Raw genomic sequence first — 7,674 nt, forward strand, 5'->3', positions numbered from 1 at the left:
CACGCGGTGCGGGACAGGGAGGGACGGGAGCCGAGTGGGTGCGGGGCGGGGACAACATGATGCGGCCAGGGCGGGGGCGGCGCCAGCGCAGAAGAGGGTGGCAGCGGTGTGGGGCGGGGATGGCTGGCGGCGGCGGGATCGAGGGGCGGAGGGCGGGGATCGAGCAGCGGCGGGGCTGGATCGAGGGTGGATAAGGTGGACGATTGGATAAGGTTTTTTTGGTTTTTTTAGTGTGAGACGCCGGTTGGATAAGATGGGCGGTATGCCGACGGTGTAACCGTCGGCATAGGTGGGGCCGAACTATGCCGACGGTTATCCCGTCGGCATACCTGTTTTACATTAAATTTAATTTATTTTAGGAATGTCCTTACTAAATTAATTATTATTTATACATAAACTAGCTATCCATGTGACAAGTTCGGCACCATTCTAAAGTATAGTAAAAAATTAAAAATATATTCGGTCGTACCTGCACGCCACCCTACCGGACTATATCCTAGCCCCGTTGACGCGGTGATCTAGCCCCCGCGGAGGGGGGCCAAACCCCGGAGCACCAAGACGGGCGTCTACGCATGCAACATCACTTTCACACATGCATCAGGACCCGGTACGGTGTTTCGGTGGCATTGCTACACCCGGAAGGCCACCACGAAGCCCAGTTGACCGATGATCTAAGTGATGGCGGTACTGCCGTCCGTGGAGGGAGGCAACACCCCGGTGACCCAAGACGGGCGTCTACGCATGCAACATTACTTTGACACATGCATCAGGACCCGTTACGGTGTTTCAGTGGCATAGCTACACCCGGAAGGCCACCACGAAGCCCAGTTGACCCGATGATCTAGCACTTTAACTTTCACCGGACGGGCATTCCGCCAAATCTTGCGTAGGCAGCCTCTCACAAGTATGGAAGTGTTTTGGCGGTTGCAAACGCCCGACACGCGTCTCCGGGGTGTGCCCCCATCACCGACGGCGCCGCCGCCGGCACCTGGAGGGGGGAAACCGACGCGTCGGGTCTACACGGAGGGATATTGCTGTGGGATTGGCCCGGATGTTGCTCCAAAGTGTTCCTATGGGCTAACCTAACACAACCGGGTGGGGAGGTCCAATGCTCCAAGCCCGTCCGTGCAAAGTCAAAGGGCTAGATCCTGTGGTCAGACGCTACAGGGTTAGGTGGGACGGGGGCCCTGGGGGTAGCAATGACACCGGAGCGTCGCACCGGGCCCTCATACATGCGGGATGGTGTGGTGGCATGTCCGAAGAGGCGGCACGCGTCTCCGAGGTGTGGCCCCCCTCACGGACGGTGATGACACGGTATTAGACGTTCTGCGGTAACGATACGACGTGGATATTATTAAATACTCGAAGCACGATAAAATCATGAGTTTTTTTGCACGACGTGGGAACATGTGCTATAGGAACGATGGTAATTTTTCATATTTTTTGGTGATGGAGAAGTATCCGAAAAATTCCCTCTACGCGGATTGCTCTTCGCGCGTCTACGACTGTGGCCGGCGGCCTCCGGGGGCTAGCATGCCGCCAAATCTTGCGTGGGCAGCCTCTCACACGTCTGGAAGTGTTGTGGCAGTTGCAAACGCCCGGCACGCGTCTCCGGGGTGTGCCCCGCCTCACGGACGGCACCGCCGCCGACACCTGGAGGGGGGAAACGAACGCGTCGGGTCTACACGGAGGGGATATTGTTGTGGGTCTGGCCCGGATGTTGCTCCAAAGTGTTCCTATGGGCTGACCTAACACAACCGGGTGGGAAGGTCCACTGCTCAAAGCCCGTCCATGCAAAGTCAAAGGGCTAGATCCCGTGGTCAAATGCTACATTGTTAGGCGGGACGGGGGCCCTGGGGGGTAGCAATGCCACCGGAGCGTCGCACCGGGCCCTCATACATGCGGGGTGGTGTGGTGGCATGTCCGAAGAGGCGGCACGCGTCTCCGGGGTGTGGCCCCCCTCACGGACGGCGATGACACGGTATTAGATGTTCTGCGGTAATGATGCGGCGTGGATATTATTAAATACTCGGAGCGCAATAAAATCATGAGTTTTTTTGCACGACGTGGGCACATGTGCTATAGGAACGATGGTAATTTTTCACATTTTTTTGTGATGCAGAAGTTTCCGAAAAATTCCCTCTACGCGGATTGCTCTTCGCGCGTCTACGACTGTGGCCGGCGGCCTTCGGGGGCTAGCATGCCGCCAAATCTTGCGTGGGCGGCCTCTCACAAGTCTGGAAGTGTTGTGGCAGTTGCAAACGCCCGGCACGCATCTCCGGGGTGTGCCCCCCTCACGGACGGTGCCGCCGCCGGCACCTGGAGGGGGAAACGGACGTGCGGGTCTACACGGAGGGGATATTGCTGTGGGTCTGGCCCGGATGTTGCTCCAAAGTGTTCCTATGGGATGACCTAACACAACCGGGTGGGGAGGTCCACTGCTCCAAGCCCGTCCGTGCAAAGTCAAAGGGCTAGATCCCGTGGTCAAACTCTACAGGGTTAGGCGGGACGGGGGCCCTGGGGTAGCAATGCCACCGGAGCGTCGCACCGGGCCCTCATACATGCGGGGTGGTGTGGTGGCATGTCCGAAGAGGCGGCACGCGTCTCCGGGGTGTGGCCCCCCTCACGGACGGTGATGACGCGGTATTAGACGTTCTGCGGTAACGATGCGGCGTGGATATTATTAAATACTCAGAGCGCGATAAAATCATGAGTTTTTTTGCACGACGTGGGCACATGTGCTATAGGAACGATGGTATTTTTTCACATTTTTTAGTGATGCAGAAGTTTCCGAAAAATTCCCTCTACGCGGATTGCTCTTCGCGCGTCTACGACTGTGGCCGGTGGCCTCCGGGGGCTAGAATGCCGCCAAATCTTGCGTGGGCGGCCTCTCACACGTCTGGAAGTGTTGTGGCGGTTGCAAACGCCCGGCACGCGTCTCCGGGGTGTGCCCCCCTCACGGATGGCGCCACCGCCGGCACCTGGAGGGGGGAAACGAACGCGTCGGGTCTACACGGAGGGGATATTGTTATGGGTCTGGCCCGGATGTTGCTCCAAAGTGTTCCTATGGGCTGACCTAACACTACCGGGTGGGGAGGTCCACTGCTCAAAGCCCGTCCGTGCAAAGTCAAAGGGCTAGATCCCGTGGTCAAATGCTACATTGTTAGGCGGGACGGGGGCCCTGGGGGGTAGCAATGCCACCGGAGCGTCGCACCGGGCCCTCATACATGCGGGGTGGTGTGGTGGCATGTCCGAAGAGGCGGCACGCGTCTCCGGGGTGTGGCCCCCCTCACGGACGGCGATGACACGGTATTAGACGTTCTGCGGTAACGATGCGGCGTGGATATTATTAAATACTCGGAGCGCGATAAAATCATGAGTTTTTTGCACGACGTGGGCACATGTGCTATAGGAACGATGGTAATTTTTCACATTTTTTTGTGATGCAGAAGTTTCCGAAAAATTCCCTCTACGCGGATTGCTCTTCGCGCGTCTACGACTGTGGCCGGCGGCCTCCGAGGGCTAGCATTCTGCCAAATCTTGCGTGGGCGGCCTCTCACAAGTCTGGAAGTGTTGTGGCAGTTGCAAACGCCCGGCACGCGTCTCCGGGGTGTGCCCCCCCTCACGAACGGTGCCGCCGCCGGCACCTGGAGGGGGGAAACGGACGCGTCGGGTCTACACGGAGGGGATATTGCTGTGGGTCTGGCCCGGATGTTGCTCCAAAGTGTTCCTATGGGATGACCTAACACAACCGGGTGGGGAGGTCCACTGCTCCAAGCCCGTCCGTGCAAAGTCAAAGGGCTAGATCCCGTGGTCAAACTCTACAGGGTTAGGCGGGACGGGGGCCCTGGGGGGTAGCAATGCCACCGGAGCGTCGCACCGGGCCCTCATACATGCGGGGTGGTGTGGTGGCATGTCCGAAGAGGCGGCACGCGTCTCCGGGGTGTGGCCCCCCTCACGGACGGTGATGACGCGGTATTAGACGTTCTGCGGTAACGATGCGGCGTGGATATTATAAAATACTCGGAGCGCGATAAAATCATGAGTTTTTTTGCACGACGTGGGCACATGTGCTATAGGAACGATGGTATTTTTTCACATTTTTTGGTGATGCAGAAGTTTCCGAAAAATTCCCTCTACGCGGATTGCTCTTCGCGCGTCTACGACTATGGCCGGCGGCCTCCGGGGGCTAGCATGCCGCCAAATCTTGCGTGGGCGGCCTCTCACAAGTCTGGAAAGTGTTGTGGCAGTTGCAAACACCCGGCACGCATCTCCGGGGTGTGCCCCCCTCATGGATGGCGCCGCCGCCGGCACCTGGAGGGGGGAAACGGACGCGTCGGGTCTACACGGAGGGTATATTGATGTGGGTCTGGCCCGGATGTTGCTCCAAAGTGTTCCTATGGGCTGACCTAACACAACCGGGTGGGGAGGTCCACTGCTCAAAGCCCGTCCGTGCAAAGTCAAAGGGCTAGATCCCGTGGTCAAACGCTACAGGGTTAGGCGGGACGGGGGCCCTAGGGGTAGCAATGCCACCGGAGCGTCGCACCGGGCCCTCATACATGCGGGGTGGTGTGGTGGCATGTCCGAAGAGGCGGCACGCGTCTCCGGGGTGTGGCCCCCCTCACGGACGGCAATGACACGGTAGTAGACGTTCTGCGGTAACGATGCTGCGTGGATATAATTAAATACTCGGAGCGCGATAAAATCATGAGTTTTTTTGCACTACGTGGGCACATGTGCTATAGGAACGATGGTAATTTTTCATATTTTTTGGTGATGGAGAAGTTTCCAAAAAATTCCCTCTACGCGGATTGTTCTTCACGCGTCTACGACTGTGGTCGGCGGCCTCCGGGGGCTAGCATGCCGCCAAATCTTGCATGGGCGGCCTCTCACAAGTCTGGAAGTGTTGTGGCGGTTGCAAACGCCCGGCACGCCTCTCCGGGGTATGCCCCCCCTCATGGACGGCGCCGCCGCCGGCACCTGGAGGGGGGAAACGGACGCGTCGGTCTACACGGAGGGGATATTGCTGTGGGTCTGGCCCGAATGTTGCTCCAAAGTGTTCCTATGGGCTGACCTAACACAACCGGGTGGGGAGGTCCACTGCTCAAAGCCCGTTCGTGCAAAGTCAAAGGGCTAGATCCCGTGGTCAAACGCTACAGGGTTAGGCGGGACGGGGGCCCTGGGGGTAGCAATGCCACCGGAGCGTCGCACCGGGCCCTCATACATGCGGGGTGGTGCGGTGGCATGTCCGAAGAGGCGGCACGCGTCTCCGGGGTGTGGCCCCCCTCACGGACGGTGATGACACGGTATTAGACGTTTTGGGATAACGATGCGGCATGGATATTATTAAATACTCGGAGCGCGATAAAATCATGAGTTTTTTTTGCACGATGTGGGCACATGTGCTATAGGAACGATGGTAATTTTTTATAATTTTTGGTGATGGAGAAGTATCCGAAAAATTCCCTCTACGCGGATTGCTCTTCGTGCATCTACGACTGTGGCCGGCGGCCTCCGGGGGCTAGCACGCCGCCAAATCTTGCGTGGGCGGCCTCTCACAAGTCTGGAAGTGTTGTGGCGGTTGCAAACACCCGGCACGCGTCTCCGGGGTGTGCCCCTGTTGGAAATATGCCCTAGAGGCAATAATAAAAGTATTATTATATTTCATTGTTCATGATAATTGTCTTTTATTCATGCTATAACTGTATTATCCGGAAATCGTAATACACGTGTGAATACTTAGACCACACTATGTCCATGGTAAGCCTCTAGTTGACCAGCTCGTTGTGATCAACAGATAGTCATGGTTTCCTGACTATGGACATTGGATGTCGTTGATAACGGGATCACATCATTAGGAGAATGATGTGATGGACAAGACCCAATCCTAAGCATAGCATAAAAGATCGTGTAGTTCGTTTTGCTAGAGCTTTGCAAGTGTCAAGTATCTCTTCCTACGACCATGAGATCGTGTAACTCCCGGATACCGTAAGAGTGCCTTGGGTGTATCAAACGTCACAACGTAACTGGGTGACTATAAAGGTGCATTACAGGTATCTCCGAAAGTAGTTGTTGGGTTGACACGGATCGAGACTGGGATTTGTCACTCCGTATGACGGAGAGGTATCTCTGGGCCCACTCGGTAATGCATCATCATAATGAGCTCAATGTGACCAAGGTGTTGGACACGGGATCATGCATTACGGTACGAGTAAAGTGACTTGCCGGTAACGAGACTGAACAAGGTATTGGGATACCGACGATCGAGTCTCGGGCAAGTAACGTACCGATTGACAAAGGGAATTGCATACAGGGTTTGATCGAATCCTCGACATAGTGGTTCATCCGATGACAACATCGAGGAGCATGTGGGAGCCATCATGGGTATCCATATCCCGCTGATGGTTATTGACTGGGAGAGTCTCGGTCATGTCTGCATGTCTCCCGAACCCGTAGGGTCTACACACTTAAGGTTCAGTTACGCTAGGGTTATAGGGATATGTATATGCAGTAACCCGAATGTTGTTCGGAGTCCCGGATGAGATCCCGGACGTCACGAGGAGTTCCGGAATGGTCCGGAGGTAAAGATTTATATATGGGAAGTCCTGTTTCGGGCATCGGGACAAGTTTCGGGGTTATCGGTATTGTACCGGGACCACCGGAAGGGTCCCGGGGGTCCACCGGGTGGGTCCACCTGTCCCGGGGGGCCACATGGGCTGTGGGGGGTGCGCCTTGGCTAATGGGCCAAGGGCACCAGCCCCACATAGGCCCATGCGCCTAGGGTTTAAGGGGGCAAGAGTCCTAGGAGGGTAAGGCACCTCCTAGGTGCCTTGGGGGGAGGGAAAACCCCCCTTGGCCGCCGCACCCCCTAGGAGATTGGATCTCCTAGGGCCGGCCACTCCCCCTTGGCACCCCTATATATAGTGGGGGAGAGGAGGGACTTCATACCTGAACGCCCTGGCCTTTGGTTGCCTCCTTCTCCCTCCCCAACACCTCCTCCACCTCCATAGTGCTTAGCGAAGCTCTACCGGAGTACTGCAGCTCCATCAACACCACGCCGTCGTGCTGCTGCTGGTGCCATCTCCCTCAACCTCTCCTCCCTTCCTTGCTGGATCAAGAAGGAGGAGACGTGGCTGTTCCGTACGTGTGTTGAACGCGGAGGTGCCGTCCGTTCGGCGCTGGTCATCGGTGATTTGGATCACGTCGAGTACGACTACCTCATCACCTTGCAAGCTTCCGCACGCGATCTACAAGTGGTATGTAGATGCAAACTCTCTCCCTAGACTCGTTGCTTAGATGAACTCATAGATGGATCTTGGTGAAACCGTAGGAAAAATTTTAATTTTCTGCAACGTTCCCCAACAGTGGCATCATGAGCTAGGTCTATGCGTAGTTCTCTTTGCACGAGTAGAACACAACTTTGTTGTGGGCGTGGATTTTGTCATCTTACTTGCCTCTACTAGTCTTTTCTTGCTCAACGGTATTGTGGGATGAAGCGGCCCGGACCAACCTTACACGTACTCTTACGTGAGACCGGTTCCACCGACTGACATGCACAAGTTGCATAAGGTGGCTGGCGGGTGTCTGTCTCTCCCACCTTAGTTGGAGCGGAATCGATGAACAGGGCCCTTATGAAGGGTAAATAGAAGTTGACAAAATCACGTTGTGGTGATT

Source organism: Triticum dicoccoides, chromosome 6A (genome assembly GCF_002162155.2).
Source record: "Triticum dicoccoides isolate Atlit2015 ecotype Zavitan chromosome 6A, WEW_v2.0, whole genome shotgun sequence".
Lineage (NCBI taxonomy): Eukaryota > Viridiplantae > Streptophyta > Magnoliopsida > Poales > Poaceae > Triticum > Triticum dicoccoides.